We start from the raw sequence: 20,070 nt of genomic DNA, 5'->3' as shown, positions 1-20,070 counted from the left end.
AATGAGAAAAATGCTAGAAGCACTGTTTGACACCTAAGGTGTATTAACTATTACTTCCCATTTCACAAGAGCATCTCAAGCCCGTTAAGTAGTCAGGGCTTTTGTAGTCAAGTCTTTTTTTTTTATTAGATATATTTCTTTACTTACATTTCAAATGTTATTCCCTTTCCTGGTTTCCTGTCCATAAGCCCCCATCCCCTTCCCCTCCTCCATACGGGTATTCACCCCATCCATCACCCTTAATGCCCCCCATACTCCCCTGCACTGGGGATCCAACCTTGGTAGGACCAACGGCTTCCTCTTCCACTGGTGCCCAACAAGGCTGTTCTCTGCTACATATGCAGTTGGAGCCCTGGGTCAGTCCATGTATAGTCTTTCGGTAGTGGTTTAGTTCCTAGAAGCTCTGGTTGCTGGCATTGTTGTTCTTATAGGGTTGCAAGCTCCTTCAACCCTTTCAATCCTTCCTCTAATTACCCCCAAGGGGTTCCTGTTCTCAGTTCAGTGGTTTGCTGCTAGCATTGACCTCTGTATTGGACATGCTCTGGATGTGTCTCTCAGGAGATATCTACATCTGGTCCATTTCAGCATGCATTTTTTAGCTTCATCCATCTTACCTAGTTTTGGTAGCTCTCTATATATGGGCCACACGTGGGGCAGGCTCTGAATGGCCATTGCCTCAGTCACTGCTTTAAATTTTGCTTCCATATCCCCTCCTATGAATATTTGTTTCCCCTTTGAAGAAGGAGTGGGAACATCCACATTTTGGTCATTCTATTTGTACGGAGATAGGCAGATAGATCAGTGGAACAGAATTGAAGACCCAGAAATGAACTTGATCCTTGACAAAGGAGCTAAAAAATCCAATGGAAGAAAGATAGCATTTTCAACAAATGGTGCTGGTTCAACTGGAAGTCAGCATGTAGAAGAATGCAAATTGATTCATTCTTATCACCATGTACAAAGCTTAAGTCCAAGTGGATCAAGGACCTCCACATCAAACCAGATGCATTCAAACTAATAGAAGAAAAAGTGGGGAAGAGTCTCAAATGGCACTGGGGAAAACTTCCTAAACAAAACACCAATGGCTCATGCTTTAAGATCAAGAATCAACAAATAAGACCTCATAAAACTGCAAAACTTCTGTAAGGAAAAGGACACTGTCATTAGGACAAAATGGCAATCAACAGATTGGGAAAAGATCTTTACCAATCCTACATCTGATAGCGGGTTAATATCCAAAATATACAAAGAACTCAAGAAGTTAGGTTCCAGAGAGTCAAATAACCCTATTAAAAATAGGGTACAGAGCTAAACAAAACATTCTCAGCTGAGGATTATCCAATGGCCAAAAAGCACCTAAAGAAATGTTCAATATCCTTAGTCATCAGGGAAATGCAAATCAAAACAACCCTGAGATTCCACCTCACACCAGTCAGAATGACTAAGATAAAAAACTCAGGCAACAGCAGATGCTGGTGAGGATATGGAGAAAGAGGAACACTCCTTCATTGTTGGTGGGATTGCAGACTGGTACAACCACTTTGGAAATCAGTCTGGAGGTTCCTCAGAAAATTGGACATTGAACTACCTGAGGACTTACCTATACCTGTCCTGGGCATATACCCAAAAGATGCTTCAACATATAACAAAGAAACATGCTCCACTATGTTCATAGCAGCCTTATTTATAATAGTCAGAAGTTGGAAAGAACCCAGATGCCCTTTAACAGAGGAATGGATTCAAAAAATATGGTACATCTACACAATGGAATATTACGCAGCTATCAAAAACAATGACTTCATGGAATTAATAGGCAAATGGAATGAACTAGAAAATATCATCCTGAGTGAGGTTACTCAATCACAGAAAAACACACTCGGTATGCATTCATTGGTAAGTGGATATTAGCCCAAAATCTCGAATTACCCAAGGTGCAATCCGCAGACCACAAGTCTTCTATAGAGAGAGCTTTCCAAGCTCTACCACAAGCAGGAAAGCCTTCACCATACACATTCATGGAGATACTATATGTGCTGTGTACCTGTACTGTGGTGAGCACTTTACCCTTGAACTCTCCCAGTGATCTTCGAAGGTGACTACTTCAGATTACTACCCTTTTGTCAGTCCTAAAACTGAAACCTGAAACTAGTTATTCATTTACTGGGTGTACTGATGTAAGCTCTTTCAAAAGTTAAAATTGGCTTGATTTGAGATCATCTATTCATTCATAGATGTTATCTATTTAAAACAAACATTTATTTGATAGATAGATATAGATATAGATAGATAGATATAGATAGATAGATAGATAGATAGATAGATAGATAGATAGATAGATAGAGATATGGATATAGATAGATAGATAGATTACCAGGTAACATAATAGGCAAATGCTTTACTTCATTACTTTCTAGGCATTTGGAATCCCTAAGTCCTTTTTCAGTGTAGTAGAAATGATTTATAATTGAATTTTGGTGACAATTATGCATGTCTGTCAATTTACAATGTCAGTGAAGCAGACACTTCACCTATGTGAAAGCTGTGGTGTAAAAAAATTGCACCTTAATAACGATATCTTCGAAGGACATGTAAATATCAGCCTAGGAATATTAATAAGCTGCATTTGCAGGCTTTCGAGGCTAACATCCCCAATCACTGTGCTCTTTGCTGACCAGGCTGACGATCATCCACATGGGTTTGACTTTGGGATGATACAATGATAACACTGTCAAGTTTTTTTCTCACTAAAGTGAGAGAATATAACAACGGAGACTGAGAAGAAACACAATTAATAAAAAAAAATGTGAAAATTGTAACGTTGAAGAACAAGCCCACATACTATTTCCATTATAAGCTGTTTCAGAGTTACACAATCTCATAGATGATTTTTTTTAGCCTCGGAGCATGCACAGAATTTTATAACTACAGTGAAACTTAATTCACAGTAGTCATGTACACAGCTATAAACTTGCTGAGAGCAAAGACAATTGGTGTCAATTTTTCCATTCTTCAGGGTACACAAAAAGTTCCTAACTGGTTTGATATGTATATAAATTACATTAAACAACTTCCTCAATAAAATCTTATAATAAAAATACTTCACTTTTCTCTATTACAAATTCATCCATCTGCTCTCCAAACTTTTGATTAAGGAATTAGAAGTCATTGTTAAAAAAAATCATGTAGTTGGGGTTGGGGATTTAGCTCAGCAGTAGAACGCTTGCCTAGGGAGCGCAAGGCCCTGGGTTCAGTCCCCAGCTCCGAAAAAAAGAAGAAAAAAAAATCATGTAGCAGAAATGCAAACCAAAGTTTCAAGAGCTACTGTTCTCAACAAAACAGGTGCCAGTAAAGAGAGCCCTCCAGTCTGTTTGGGAGACGTAGAATCCAGAGTTTTCCCTTCTTTACATGAAGACATAGCAATTACAGGTACAGTCATCTGGACATGAACAAAATAAAGATTGTCTAACATATTGGGAAACATTCACTCTCTGTGTTAGAATGTTTAAAGTCTGTTTCCTGATGTAACTGAAATACTCAAAACTATTAGGTTCTTATCTGTTTCAGTCAGGTAATAGTAACTCGATTAAATACTTAAAATTCGCTTAGCTAGGGAAGAATAGAAAGAAAATAACGCATCCTAGAAACGTTTATCAACAATTGGTTTCTCTGATCTTTACACAGCTCTTTAACAAATTATGTACCCAAAACCACATCTTTTTTTTGCCATTAGGTGAGCCTATAGGAGATTTGAGAATCAATAAATACAGTCCAGTTTAGTTTCCTGAGAAAGATCAAATTTTGAATTTGTCTTTCTTTTTATTTCTGAAACCATTTTAGAAGAAAGATATATGGATACATATTTGTTTTGTTTTTTAATTTGTTTTGACACTAGAATGTGAAGACTTGTTATTCATTCTTGAAATTTGGAAAAGAGTCAGGTGTCTTGCTTTTGCTGTTTTAGACAGTGTCCGCTCTGCTGTCCAAACACAATATAACATTAATATCTCTATTACGTGTCTTTCCATGTCAAGTTATTCCTACCCAGAAGTGCGGGAGCAGGGACAAATTTAGCTTAGTTTTCAAATTATATTCATATATACTGTGCACAGGTGTATGTGCCTGTATACAAAATAAAGACCATCATCTCTCATAAAATCATATATTTCAAAGGTAATTTACAAAAGCACTAATATTAAACTAATAACAACAAGGTAGGATTTTCTTAGTTCTCTATCAAACTTGCTTGCTGTTCATTCAGCAATAATTTAGTTCTTACTGTGGGAAAATCAACACTTTAGAAGGACAAATGAAGCTTTCAGGATGATCTAATTCTAAGTGGGAAATAAAGTTCTTGCAGCATGTAGTAGGTGATTGTCTCTTCTTCCAACTCAATATTTAAAAACATCATAAAAATGTTGAGAAATTTCATAATACATTCACACACATTTATACACATATACATATACACACACAGCAAATTTTAAGTAGGTTGCTATACAGCTATGATGCCCGTAGGGAGGAAAACATGGGCAGAAGTGTGATGACTAGTGACATTTTTCTTTTAGAAGCCATGTCATTATAAAGCCACTTGTGCCATGGCTTGTTTGGGTTTCTTTAAAATATGAGAACCTAGAAAATACTTAAAATTCTATCCCAGTACAGAAGCTTTCAAAAGATTAAGTTTCTCATTCTAACTTGGTAGCATAAAAATCCTTAGTTTGTATAGCTCCATTAATTCCCCTACACTTTAATTTTGTTGAATTATGAAGAATTTCCTAAAGGTGTTAATTTTAATAGTTCTGAGAAATAGAATAAACCAAGGATGGAGAGATGGCTCGGTAGTTAAGAGGACTGGCTGTTCTTCCAGAGGACCCAGTTTCAATTCCCAGCAACCTCATGGTGGCTCACAACCACATATCAATCTGGTTCCAGGGGATTTGGTGAGTGATTCTGACATCAGTGGGCACCAGGCTTTCACGTAGTACACGGATATATAGCCAGGTAAAATAATCATACACTTTAGATAGTAAATAAATCTCAATAAAGTTTAAAACTTAGAGCAAACATCTGCTTCTGGAGGAAATGAAATGTGCATGCTTTTCCTTGATTCTCTCTGTGCTCAATTAAAGTCTTTGGAAATTACATAAGACAAACATAAGAAAAGTGTGAAAGGTAGAGAAAGAAGATTGGCCATTTAGAGATATAAGGATATAAGGAATAAGATTTAGGATATAAGGAATGACAGACGAGTGAGTTTTCATGATTCTTCTAGGAACATAAGTATATATGCTTTGAAATCACACTGTAGAAAACAAGTTGATCAATTAGAAAGATCCATTAAGTCAGACAACAGAAATCTCTACTGAAGCCTCCTTTCTTTGGCCAAAATATACAGAAAAGAGCAACTAGCAATACAGAAAACGTTCAGTAAAGCTTCCAGACACATAGGAATAATTGTGCTATCCCTCCATTTGTGCTAGTAAAAGCCCAGTGGGGAGCTATATTTACCCCTTCATCAGGCTCCAGGTTTTAGATACTAGTCTAGAAGGTGTTGCAACTCTAACATCCTCTGTCAGTGTGCTGCCAAAAAACTTAGCAGGAATACAGTACTACCTGCCTGGTGGTAATGACACCCCATTGCCTAAGGTGGTAAGGTGGCAATGGAAGTCATTTAGGGACCCAGGAGCCTTAGCAATACCTGGCAGTAAAAAGACACTACCCCAGCTCTGTGTTGGGATGATATCCATGAGAGCTAGTGTATCACAGGGCTTAACCATTGTCCCAGTGAACCAGAGGCTATACATGTCAGTGAGGATACACCAAGAGCCAAGCCGCACTACCTATCCCCAGACAGGATCACATGACTGGAGGCCTACACGTAATTCAAGCTTTATCAGTGAATAATTAGAAGATTCTTCCTAAGGTGTTAGGTAGAAAACCTCATTCTGCCATCATTTGCCTAAGATGAGCTATGAAACCTTTTTCTTTCCACGGTGTTGTCAGAAAAAGACTGTATAAGAATGTAGATGAGATCCGTATTCTCTTGACATATTATTCCAAGTTTATTCATCAGATCATGAACTAGGAAGATCTACAAATGAATGAAAATAAAATTGTGGCTATTAACACCAAGGGAAGGAACAAATGTGCTGAGTTCTCTTGAAAATGACTTTAAAATAGTATTATAAAGTTGTTTCTGTTATTTTAAGATGGTTTACAAGTGAGTAATTAGGAACAGTCACAAAGGAGAAAATGAAAGGCCCAGGCAAAAAGAAATGGAATATTTGTGCCACAACTGAGAAATTCAAATACTGTACATTTAATACTAATTTCCATCGAAGATGAATTCAAACAGAACGCTGAAGGTAGTGACTTACACTTAGAATTCCAGAACTAGGGAGGCTTAGGGAGGAGGATTTCAAGGTCTACTCCAGGCTGGCCCACGTAGTAGAAAACAGGAAAGGAGAGGAGGAAGAAGGATGGAAGACTGAAAGATCTGAATAAACTGTAGACCATACCTAACACAGATATTTGGAGACCATTCTATCCGGCTGTACCATACAATACATCCTCCAAGTTCACACCAATCTTTTTCCAGGTTCTATGACATGTTGCTTAAGTCATACAATGAACCTCACTAAATTTCAGACTAGAATAATGACAGGCTTCATGTGTGATCACAATGGATCGAATCTGAAAATTTCACATGTATGTATATGCCATGTAACACATGCTTGAATGACAGGCTACTTACACAGGAACTTCTCTCTTTTCAAGTATACAGAATCTAACTATACCTCAAGGAAAAGCTATACCATTTGGGAAATACAAAAATTAGCAGAAAGACTTTACAAAGATTAAACAGAGAATAGAAAATAAAAATTGTTAAAAATAGCTACATCTAAGTGATGGCTTTTTGAAAAGATAGAGAAAACTGACCTTTAGCTAGCCTAAGAAAACAAACGCGATTGAATAATCAAATTCAGAAGTGACATATGAAAATTTATTACTGCCCCAACAGAAATAAAAAGATCACAGAAGACTCTGAGGTTATAAACCAATAAACAACCTAAAAATAGATACATTATTAGAAACATACAAACCAGCAAGTAAACAATGAAGAAATATAAAATTTTAATAAAATAGTAATTAGCATGTAGCTTGTAGCATGTAGCTTGAATCAATAAAAGAAGAAACGAAACTTGTCAGATCTGAAACAAATGAATTTCAGCAAAAAGCTATTCAATGCCAGTCCTTCTTAAATACTTCCAATAGATTAAAAAAGGGAATACTTTCAAATGCAGTTTATGAAGCATTTCTCTGATACTAAAGCTAGCCTATGCAAAAGAAAATTACAGAGCAGAATTCCTGGTGACTATAAACACAAAACTCCTCTGCAAAATTAATAAACAAAAAGCAACAAGTTAAAGCGATCATATACCATGACCAAATAAATCTCATTCCCGGAATTTAAATGTAGCTTAATACATAAAAGTCAATAAATATGGTGCACTACCTCAGCAAATCAATAGATACAAATCTCATGATCGTCTCTTTAGATGGTGCTTGATTGACCAACAACACTCAGTCACAATAAAATATATTTATCAATGAAGAGCATAGGAAGTTATCTTAACATAGTAAGTGATAGGAATGAATAGACCAATCAATTATCCTACTCAAGGCTGACAAACCGTATATGCTTGTTCTTGAACTGAAGACCTAATACATTTAAGATGTCTATAACACCTCAAATGATCTATAGACTGAATGTGTTCTTTCTCATACTCAAAATGACATTTTCAGGGGAAGAAATCTCTCACATGTCTTGTTGTTGTTTTGTTTTGTTTGTTTGTTGGTTTGTTTTTTTTTCAGGGTTGGGGTTAGGGGAAGCCTCAGATTGAATGCAGAGCATTGGGGATGTGACAAGTGTACTCTGCCACTGCAGTGCATCCGTATCTACTTGCCTGACTCCTATCAAGGAATCTTAAGACTCACATGGACAAAAACCAGGAACTCAACTTGAATGAAAGTACAAAACCGAAAGCATCAATATCTGATTTCAAGATATATTAGAAAGCTGCACAGATCCTACCATAAAGACAGATATATAGACCAAGAGAACAATCATATAAACCCAGACACCAAACTACATGTATATACTTGGCTGTTTCGAGAAGACTATCAAGAATTCACTGATGGGGATTGATCTGGTGCTGGTATGTATTCGAATGCTAAATTCTTTACCACAAGATCTGGTTGCTTCCCTCCCCCAGACAAATAAATTCCTACATAAACCACTCTTTGTTGTGTAAACCTTGCTCCTAAATTTAAAGTTATTGGTTAAATAAAAGTGGCTTACAGACAATTATTGGAGAGAATAGAGTTCGGCCAAGTTTCAGTTACTAGGGAGGGGTTTTCACTGGTAGGGACCAGCAGGGTAGAATGTGGGGGAGGAGAAAGCAGAAGAGAGGAGGAGTCCCCCATGAGGCCTCATGGACCATGCATACAAGGCCAGGAGAGGTAGATCCCGAGGACAGGCCAATAAAACAGAAATAAGCCAGTAGAGATTCAAACAGCATTTACCTGGGGAACATAGCTGGGGGATCAACAGTCTAGTGTATAGAAAAATAGATTAGAGGCAATTCGCCCAGTAATTGTGGTAAAGCTGATTAAAAATCCCATAGAATTCTGCCTCGATCATTGGAGTGGGAATACTGGCACTGTCGTATTAATATCTAATAAAATTATTAAATACCATTTACAGTTCACAATGGGAAGAGAACACTTACAACAAACTTTCTTGGGAAACTTGATGTTCACATACAGAAAATGGAATTAGACTCACATTATACATAAAAAAAATTGAATACTTGATGGAAGGTTTAAAAGTAGGACATGACATAGTACAATAAAAAGAGCATATAGCCAAATATCTTCATGGTGGTGAATTTTTACACTGATTTCATGGATCCCACTATGGGTGTAAATAATTACAATACAAAATAAACACCTGAGATTATTTCCAATTAAGATGCTTCTGCACAGCAAACACTTCACACGTGAGAAGTCCAACCAGCTGAGTGAGAACCATGTTTGCAAGCCATACACATAAGTAAGGGATTTCTGAAATATATAAAGGACTACAATAAATTAGCTATAAATAAAAACTTCATTTTAAAAATTAGCTAAAGATTCGAATAGATGCCTCTTAAATGGAAACACACAGTTTGAACAATATTTGAACAAAATGTTTATATCACCCATCATCAGATAAATATAAATTATCACAACAAAATATTGAATTGTATCTGTATTACTATACATACATACATATATATATGTATTACTATACATATATAGAATTCCACTTCTATGATGTGTATAGAACAGTAAAATCCTCTCACAATAGAGCTAAGTTTCATTTTTCAGGTCTATGTAGAGGTGGAAGGAGGGAACCAACTCAATAAATCAGACCTCTGATCTCCACTTGTGTGTGTGTGTGTGTGTGTGTGTGTGTGATAACTGAATACATAACAACCAAAATATGCATTTAAGAGAAACATTTTATTTGTAAAAATAAGAGTGCTTACATTAATGTCACCTTCTCTAGATAAAGAAACATTAATAAATACTGAGAAGTAAAATTTTCAGTGATGATATAGTGATTTATCCAGAAAATACCATAGCCCAAAAAGTTTGTAGCAATCCACAGAACTATAGTTTTTGAAGACAGTCATTAGAGCAGAAAATAGAAAGACCAGTTTGAAGCTACAACTGGAGGCTTTAAGATTTTTATTTCCCCAAACTGTTGTGACAGAAACTAGAAAGTCAGTAAAAGAACAGGACAAGATCATTAACAGTGAAAATGAATATTCCTATTCTAGGACCCACAGAACACATGGTAGAGAGTATCATGGGCCATATAGCAAAACCCTCCAAATACATAGACTGTATTTTCTATGATGCAATACACCTAAAAATCGATAACAAAAAGATGGAGAAAAGAAAGACACATTTCTAAATAAACCTAGGCAATATGTGGTGTGTGTGTGTGTGTGTGTGTGTGTGTGTGTGTGTGTGAGAAACTGAATGAACACAAAACACAGGATCTAAAGTGCGTGTACTGTTTCTGCAGTTCTGTTGAAGGGATTTCACAGTGCTGAATACTTTTATTAGAACTGAGAAAAGATGTAAAGGAGAAAAACCAGAAATCCAAAATACATGAGTATGAGTTCAGATTAACGTAAGTATTCTTACTCTCCTATTGCAATCTAAAGGATTCTTTGCTCAAAGCCAAACTCAGTTGCATTTATTGCTATCTCCTTGACCATCTTAAACTGTGAGTCAAGTATCTGCTCAATTACACACATCTTGTTCATTCGCCTAAGATCTGTCTGAAATGGGGTAATACTGGTACATTAACCTGAAGCTTTCTATGCTGCTCATCCCTCAGATTGAAGATAAGAGTGATTTTTCCCCAAAGCTTTCCAAAACAGCAAGTCTTGGGGGCATATGAAGCTATGATGAGAACTCAGGATGTCCTCACCCAAGCAGGAGTCATTATGACAAGTCCCCACAAGGCAGTAATCATCTTACGATGAGCAGCAAATTGCCCCCTCAAGCAATCAAACTTTCTCTGGAGTCAGCTGTCCTACCATAGACAGATCTGAGACAAGGATAGAAAATCACAGCTCCATTAGGACTGCTGGAGAATGCAGCTATGCGAACCCCTTCCTCTCCTTCACCCTTAATTCTTCCATACATACTCCTAAAGCTCACCCTGGTGTCCAGGGGACAGGGCTTAAGATGCTAGTCCCTTGTTTATGTTCTGGCTGAACAATATATCTTCCCTTGATTCATAATCACTCCATGTTTTTAATTGGCAGAGACTGGCCTGATAACATTCCCAGGAGGTCAGGTCCCGGCTCTGTGAATCTGGTAGCACTATAAATTGTTACAAAGAAGTACCTACAATATAGCAGTTACGGGACTGGAGCAAAGCAGAACAACCTATTATAAACCGCAGCCCTGATGTTCATCTGGTACACATTTCTAATCAAACTTCCACTCTATTCTTGACACATATATTTTCTTATTTAGCTTCTTAGCTTTCTTTTTTCTTTGAAAACTGGAAGACTAATAAAAACATAGTAGGGTCAGACACTGTAGGATGTGGAAATCACAATTTTTATATATCAAAATATGGAACAATGATTCTTAAAGCATGTTTTGAATCATACTATTATATTATCTGTATTCTATTCATCTTATATCTGTTTTTCTATCTGTCTATAATCTATCAACTACATATTCATCTATAATCTGTCTATCTATCTATCTATCTATCTATCTATCTATCTATCTATGATATATCATTGGGGATTGATTCTAATGCTTAAAAATACTAAAAGAAAATTATTATTTTTTGCCTCTCATTTCCGGATGCCTCCTGTTGGAACATGGTCCAGGAGTGGAGTCCTGTGAGGAGAATTCTGAGTGCTTTGAGTGCTTATGAGAAAACTCCAAGAAATCAAGACAGGAATCTTGTGACCTCAATTTCTTCAAAAATACAAATTGTTCTCTGATTATGCTTTTGTGACTCACCTAAGGGCAGATAGGAGTGAGTTTCTTCTTTTGTTATTTGTTAAAACTGGCTATTATTGTTTGGTTACAAACCATGGTTTTCCCACCATATGTGGCTTGCCCTTGGAATTGTACATTTTAATTCATGCAACTTCTCTGAAGCCTCAGAGTATAAATTGTCTGATGCTCTGAATAAAGTTGACCGCGCAAAGCTTCAGTCTGTCTCATTTATCAGCTCCATTCTCTGAGGTCACACTGACTCTAGAGTGGTGATCAGCCACACATGGCAGCACCAGCATGGGGCTATTCTGGTAGTCAGGAGGCAAAAAAAGAAAATGGGGACAGGTTACGGAGCCTCAAGGCCCAAACCTAGAGATGTACTTCTGCCAGCAAAGCCCCACCTCCTAAAGGTTCCATAACCTTCCAAACAATGCCTCCAACTTAGAAGCAAGTATTTCAACATAAGAGCTTAGGTAGGACATTTTCTACTTAAAACAACACTGTTTATTCTGTTCTAGTCTATTCCATGTACCAGATAGCACATTATATGTTAAAGATAAATCAAATAGAGTTGTCACTAGTAAGTTCTCTGAAATTCAGAGATAGGACATTTCTTCCTTACCTAAGTAAGTTTTACAAAAAACTTCAATCTCACTAAGCAGACAAAAAGAAAAGGTGATTATTAGCCTTGGGCATTGCTATTCTAACATTTTAGAAGTCAGTAAAGAAGATTGGGGTGGGAGGTCACATGCTGGTAATCCTAACACCTTTAAGGTTCTTATGGAGGGTTGTAGATTTGGAGCCAGCCTGGGCTACAAAGTGAGACCGTGTTTTAAAAAAAAAAAATGAAGGAATGGCAATAGCTCTCAGCGGTAGAACACTTGCCTAGAATGCAGCAGGGTCTGAGTCTAATACCAAGTGATGGAAATACAAAGGAAACCATAGAGGACAATTCTCCAAATTCTTCTGGTAAACGTAGGGGCCTCCTACTTATACAGCTACTCTAAAATGCCATTTTTTTCCAGCAGAATTTTTAAATTTTTAATTTTTAACACTGATTTATTCTCTTTCTATGTTTCTGTCTCTTTATCTGTATCTCTGTCTTTGTCTCTGTCTCTCTCTGTCTCTCTCTCTCTCTCTCTCTCTCGCTCTGTGTGTGTGTGTGTTTGTGTGTGCCTGTGTGTGTGCCTATGTGTGTGTGTGCCTGTGTGTGCCTGTGCCTGTGTGTGTGTGTGTATGTGTGTGCCTGTGCCTGTGTGTGTGTGTGTGTGTGTGTCTGTATGTGCCTGTGTGTGTGTGTATGTGTGTGCCTGTGCCTCTGTGTGTGTGTGTGTGTGTGTGTGTGTGTGTGTGTGTGTGTGTGTTTGTTTTGTCTTCCTAGCCATGCTGGGACAAGATAAAGCTGACAGCCCTGACTCTGTCTTCCTCCTGAATACTTTGGCACTCGGAGAAAAAAATTACTCTAGAAGCTAGGAACTTTGAACTCCTCCATGTGTCCAGGCAAATGTTTCCATGTTATTTTATCTCATGGTGAAAGAACAACCAAGCACCCACAGAGAGAAAACTCAGACTATATCAGAGACTCTCTGATTCTGATTAGTACAGCAAGATACTAATCCTGCCCTGCGAGTAGCACTTCCTGACCCTATCACCCCATTCAACACTTTTCACTGCTCATTAATTTCCTTGTGTATTTGAAGGAGACTTTCAAGCCACAGCGAGCTCTCTCAAATGAGTATTTTAAACTTTCAACATGGAGCTTCCCGTAGTTTTAATGAGTCTTGGTGGGATTTACTATAGCAAGCTCTTTAGGGGCTTCATACTTGTTACTGATGCTCAGTACCTTTAAAGGGATTGTGTGTGGGCATTGAAAGTCAGATCTGCAGCTTTTAAGCCTTCAAGAAGCATTGGCTGGCTTTTTAAGCCTTAGAATCCTGAACAGTCTCCCTGTAATCAAAGAGCAAATTCTTAGGGATGTCACTTTTGATAGTGTTTTTGATAACTCTAGCAAATGTGGCCAACACTTAGTTCATACCTGTGAGAACATTAAAAGAACATTATTGCTACATCCCGCGATGAAATTTGAAGGTCAACTTTCACTTCCACATCCATTTTACATAAAGAAACTGAAACTTAGGCAGATTAAGCAATTTCCCAAGACTGTGCAGAAAGCAAGTGTAGAGATGCCAAAAAGGAGCAGTTGAGTTTAGAGCCCTTCCTTTTCACTGACTCCCAACTCCCTGGAAAGTCTTACCGGATTAATATATTATCAAGTAACCTACTGATTACATAGACCTTGGGGTATAAAATGCAGTGTAAAGTCACCAACAGAAAATGCTTCAAAACTCAAAGCTGCATTTTGAAAAAAAAAGAATACATTGTTACTCTTTGGATGGTAAAATAGTGTCAATGACAAAAGCTGTTAGCCACGTGTAACCAAAGGGTATCTCATTGTCTCTCAGACGTACCTGAAGCTTAAGACCCCCAAGCTTCAGAAAGCATAAGGACTACCAGGAGGCTTCTCAAATTTCCTAACCATGTTTCCTGGAGCCACTGAAGGTCCTGATGAATTCTGCAGACTTGAGAACACAATGTGAGTTTTGTAAAGGGGTCTAGAGTATGTGTTGGAGGCCATCCTCTGACCATTTTGAAAAATACAGATTTGAATTTCTTTTCATCTTCGACTCTTAAAACCACTCTTCGTTAACATGGAAAGCACTTCCTAAAGTACTTAATTAGAAAGTCTGGCAGGTTTTGTGTGAACAAACAACAAGTTCTGTTTTGTTAGAGACGGGGCCAAGAACAGACGCAACACCCAAACGCATATCCATCCTTGACTCTCATACCTATGTTGATCTGATACATGGAAGGAACTCTTACGGTGCTAGGTGCTAGGAAGAACATTTGACAGGAGAGACCATTTCTACAATTCAGGACAAGAAGAGTGTTTGGAAAAGTACAACCTTTCCGTGCTTTCACTCTCAAGTTACCCTGATGGTTAGTTAGGAAGTGACTAAGGCTTGGAGTGGCACTTTTAAGGGTAGTTAGATTGACAGCAGCTATAGCTGCCCTTAGGAGCAGTTGGAATGGTAATTCCCATAACTGGGCGTGGAGCTGCACCCTTCTTCCTTTAAGGGAGGAAATCTCACTTTACAGAGTAGGTCTAAACATGTCTCCGAAAACTTTTGCCGCTTGAATTTTGAGTTTCATTTTTTTTTTTAAACCTGAAAACTCATGATGGAACTTGGGCTTTTGCATTATTCTGAAGATGTGAACTCAGGTTAATATGTGGGGAAGTAGACTGTAATAAATCCTCAGAGGATCTAATACCCCCAGAATTCTCCCAACGTACCTAGAGTCCCCATTTCTGTTCTTTCAAATTGATTTCTAAACAGTAAATAGGCGGGCATCATTAGAGAAAATAGTTGAATGTTAGTATTTCCCCCCTTAAAAATAGTTATTAAGTACTTACCATAGTTTCTAAATAATGAGTAAGGTTTAATTTTAATCTTTCAAAGAGATCCCTATATTTCTCTTGGAAAGGTATTTTAAAGATTTCGGTGAACAGGTTAGGAAGGCTGCAGGGGGTTCTGAAATAGCATGCTAACTTCCAGCTGCATGGGCAATATTTCAGGAGCAGAAGCAGTTTATTTAAAAAAGCCAAATAGTGAAGAAGGTCATTTTAAACAAGCAAGTTTAACAAATATAATCTCAAGTAAGAAATGAATTCATATATAACAATTTGCTCATCTCAAAGATGTAAAATTTCTAAGATTTTCATGAATTGATCATATAACCACAGAATTTCTAAGGAAAGTCATTGACTTTTCTTAAACATATAGTTCTTATTACATATTGAAAAATGACTGTAAATATGTGTATATAAAAGCAGTTGTTTAATATTTTAAAAAAGAGTATTCAGGTCAAATCAAGTATTGGAAACACTGTTGTTTAATATTTAATAGCAAGGTATACAGGTCAAATCAAGTATTGGAAACACTGTTTAATATTTAATAGCAAGGTATACAGGTCAAATCAAGCCAGCTGACCGTCCCTCCCCTTACACATTTGACATCTGTGACGACGAAGTTGGAAATCTACCCTCCAAGTGACATGAACTGTACCCAATTATTGTGATATTGAAGATTATTCTTGTGATGTAGATATTTACTCATCTCTAGAGCTAAGACATTAAATGTTTATGAACAAATATATTCATTCCAAAATTGTCCCCTCTGCCACTATGATTAAGACAATTAAAATATTAAAAGACAATGACTTATCTTGCAGGATCCCTGAATAGCACTTTCTGCTTTGCTCATTTATTTCAGAACATACTCTTCTTGATTAATACGGTAGCACTTAAGGATATCCTTATTCTTTTGTGTAGCCAGCATCTGAAATACCCAAGTGAACAAGATGTCATGTGTGCTACATAAGGGAACTTTTAATCAGAAACATAAATGAAATGGGAGATCATCCTTGAAAATTAAGTAATAATATAAAAATTAAGTCCTCATATAATTAATCTGTAATTAAAGTAGCATGCCAAGATCCTATGCCAGACACAAGGATTTGTTTTCCATTTAAAATAATTGACCCAAGGCTGGAGAGATGGCTCAGTTGTTAAGGTCACTTTTTGCTCTTACAGGGGACATGGGTTCAATGCCTAATGGGTTCAATGCCTAATGCCCAAGTGTAGATTACAACTGTCAGTGACACCCTCTTCTGGTTTCCATGGGCAACACACACACACACACACACACACACACACACACACACACACACACACAAACACAAACACACTCAGGCAAAACACTAAAACACATAAATAAATGTAAATAATAAAAATAAAGTGAATTAAAACAAATGATCCATGTGGTGATGTAGTAATCCCTTTAAGTTGGAGAGTAATTGTTAGTCAAATTATAATTGTTGCATTACTATTTCTGAATACCTCTCTCTCTCTCTCTCTCTCTCTCTCTCTCTCTCTTTCTCTCTGTGTGTGTGTGTGTGTGTGTGTGTGTCTGTGTGTGTGGTTGTGTGTGGGGGGAGTGGTATATTTGGTTTGCTCTATTTAAATGATCTCACCAGAAGCCCAAGCCCAGGTTGGCCTTGAACTCACGATTTTCCCAGCTTCAGCTGCAAGTGTGTATCAATACACACTTACTTAGTTCGGGGGATTGAGCCTGAGGCTTACAATAGTTTGGGACAGGTTTCATCTTCATTTATGGATAAGGCTGATGACAGATGTTCATAAACGGTGTGTAGTGGGTTTTGGGTTTTCTTCTCTTTCCGTTTGAACATCTTTTAAACAGTAGTTCAAATAATTTTCAGGATCTCATTTAAAGTGCTCAAAGACTGGCAAATTGTAACTCTGGTATATAAGGTAACCTCTTCAAAAACTATGAGGAAAAGAAAATCCTCCTCAACCTGTATCAGTAAAGCAGCATGCACATCTGCTGGTAAGTTCTCCCTACTTTCTTGAGTGTGATGGATGCTTAGATCTCTCAGAATCCCCACTGTCAAATCCAGTGACCATCACCAACATAGTAATAATCTCTACCGTTATTTTTCTGAATTAGTTAAAGAGTTATTAAGAATTGTGGTTTGATAGTCTGGTTTCTATGTGCTTTTGGAAACTCCTTGGTATCAACCAAATTGGAAATTAAGTTACAACAGTACCACTAAGTTCTAAGTTGATTCTTTCTCATTATTACTGAGCTTAAACTGGTTAAAAATATAACCATTTGTAGACTAGAGAGGTGCTGTGTTTTAGTTCTTATTCTGTGTACAAAGTTAGTGATATTGATTTATATCAGGGTTCAGAGAGGAGGGGTTCCTCTAGAGTGGTTCTAATTCTTCTGTCTCTAAACAGGGAATGGGGCAGACACATAGACATTACCAAGCAAAGCAAGAGGATTTATTAAGCAAGAATTTGGTTCTGAGGGAAGAAGCTTTCTGGTGCAGGGTGAGAAGGTAGCAGCTCAAAGGGGTTGCATGAAGGACCAGAGTTTTTATGATACACAGCTCCAGCATTTTGGCTTTTTGTGCACATGCTCTGTCTGTTCCATTAGTTCTACATTCAACTCTGCTGTGTCCTTTCTCCTGTTAGCATCTTCAATGTCCACTCAGAGAGTATGAGGCAGAAATGCAAGCTGGTTTTACTGTGTCTGACATGGAGGGAGGAGGGAAGGGTGGAGGGAGTGAAGGGGATGGGTGTAAGGATGTGCAGGTGGGATGGATGGACACCCGATTTCTTTTTTGTCATTTGCTTTTTACATATGTTTTACATACGCTATTTTTCAAGGCTGGGCAAAGCCTTCTGGGCCTCACTCTGAACTCTATCCTCTGCTTCATTAATGTTGTAGAAAACAACCTCATGCGATAAGCCAAAAGTTACCTAATATTTGTCATAGTCTCTGGGTCTTTTTGTCATAAGGAGTGTTAAGTATTCCCTACAGCTACACTTCATCTACTGTCACCTATGTCCCTAGTTCTGCATCTCATCTCTATCAGCAAATACAATTAACGGGAAAAGCATAGTCACATACCACAACACACACACACACACACACACACACACACACACACACACACACACACATATATATATATATATATATATATATATAACATAAAATAGTATTTTTTTTTCAATCCCTGCAGGAACCCAAGATTCTTCAAGGCGATCAAATCAAATTAGAATGATTCTAACACATTATTTTTATTTTCCTCCTTGTTGCCCTGACACAGAAAGTACTGGGTAATGTGCCAGGCTTTAAGGAAGAAAAATCTTCATTACACTGAAGTGACCCCCAAACACACTCATAAGCAAAGGGCAGAGTCATTTGAGAAAGCCCTGGATGAAGCAGTGGGAAATGCTGAGCATATTTTAACCCTTGATTTTACCCGGATTTAAGAATCTGTGTGAAGATGTGGGACGCATCTTCTTCTTCTTCTTTTTTTTTTTTTCGGAGCTGGGGACCAAACCCAGGGCCTTGCGCTTGCTAGGCAAGCGCTCTACCACTGAGCCAAACCCCCAACCCTAGGAACAACCTTCTGATGTGCTTCTAGGTAGAAAAGCTTCCATGTGTTTTTGCTTTGTGTTGGCTGTGCTCCTGGATGTCAGTTTTACCCAAATGAGGAGACTCCTAACAGTTCATTGTTTTCATTGATTCTTTTAAGTACTGAGGTAGTGTATTGCTGTGTAGGCCAGGTTGGTCTTCAACTCAACATCCTGCTGCCTCATTCTTCTAAGCGCTGGGATTATGGTTGTGTACTAATAATGCTCAGCTTCATGATTTTCCCCCCTGTGAAGCAAACCTGACTACACAGGCAGCAGCAAGACAGCATCAGCAACCGACGGCATCCATTGCTGCTGCCGGAGACACTAAGCATCCAGGAGAAAATTCCCATGTGGGAAATTTGCATTCTTCAAGATGGATATGAAAGGCTCCAGTATTTAAATGTGTAGTGGATGAGCTTGGAAATAGTGCTAACGATTAACTGTGCTTTTTAATAATGTAGTATTAGTAATTTGGACATCAGAATAACCCAGCAAACCAATACATTTCAGTATCTACATGTGACATTGTAAATATTTTAAAAGATGGTTTGTTTGTTTGTTTTTATTTATGAGATAGATAGTGCCTAGGCTGGCTTGAATTCATGATCTTTTTTCAAGCTTTAGACTCCTGGTTGGGGGTTCGGGGGGGGGGAGAGGGTGAAAGAGAGACAGAGAGAGAGGAAAGAGAGAGAGAGAGAGAGACAGAGACAGAGACAGAGAGACAGACAGAGAGAGACAGAGAGACAGAGAGACAGACAGAGAGACAGACAGACAGACAGAAAAAGTCAGAGAGAGAGAGACAGAGACAGACAGACAGAGACAGAGAAAGAAAGTCAGAGAGAGAGAGAGAGAGAGAGAGAGAGAGAGAGAGAGAAATGATAAATGTTCCTTTTCTTTGGATTTTTTTCTCCACTAGCAACTGCAACATTGAATTTTCAGAAAACTGACATACCTTTCCAATCCCACAGACAATAAATATCAAAGGTGTGATTTGAGTGTAAGGACTCCTGAATTATGGATCCCCTTTTGCCTATAGGGAACTTTAACTTCTAGTTTTAAACTGTGCTAGTATTTCCTTTCTTGCCTCTATGAGGAAGGGGGGAGCAGATGTGCACAGATGTAGAACCAAAGTTTGTCCTTGCCCACAGCTGGGGGACATGCAACTTTGTTTTATGGGTTATGAATTGCAAGGGAGAAACAACAAGTGTGTTTTTCTTTAATAAAGAAATCCAATTTTACTAGGTGTTCTGCTGCTTGAACTGTTAGCACAGGGATGGTTTCACACTGCTACACAACTGTTAGAGTAACTTTACTTGTGGGCATGTAGAGATTTAGAAATGGGAGCTATGAGGCCACTGGGGAGTTTACAGGTAGAGACTTGGCATCCCATGATTCTCTCCCACAGCTCAGTTTAA

This window comes from Rattus norvegicus, chromosome 7 (assembly GCF_036323735.1).
Source record: "Rattus norvegicus strain BN/NHsdMcwi chromosome 7, GRCr8, whole genome shotgun sequence".
NCBI classification, from domain to species: Eukaryota; Metazoa; Chordata; class Mammalia; order Rodentia; family Muridae; genus Rattus; species Rattus norvegicus.
This window is presented reverse-complemented; position numbering follows the sequence as displayed.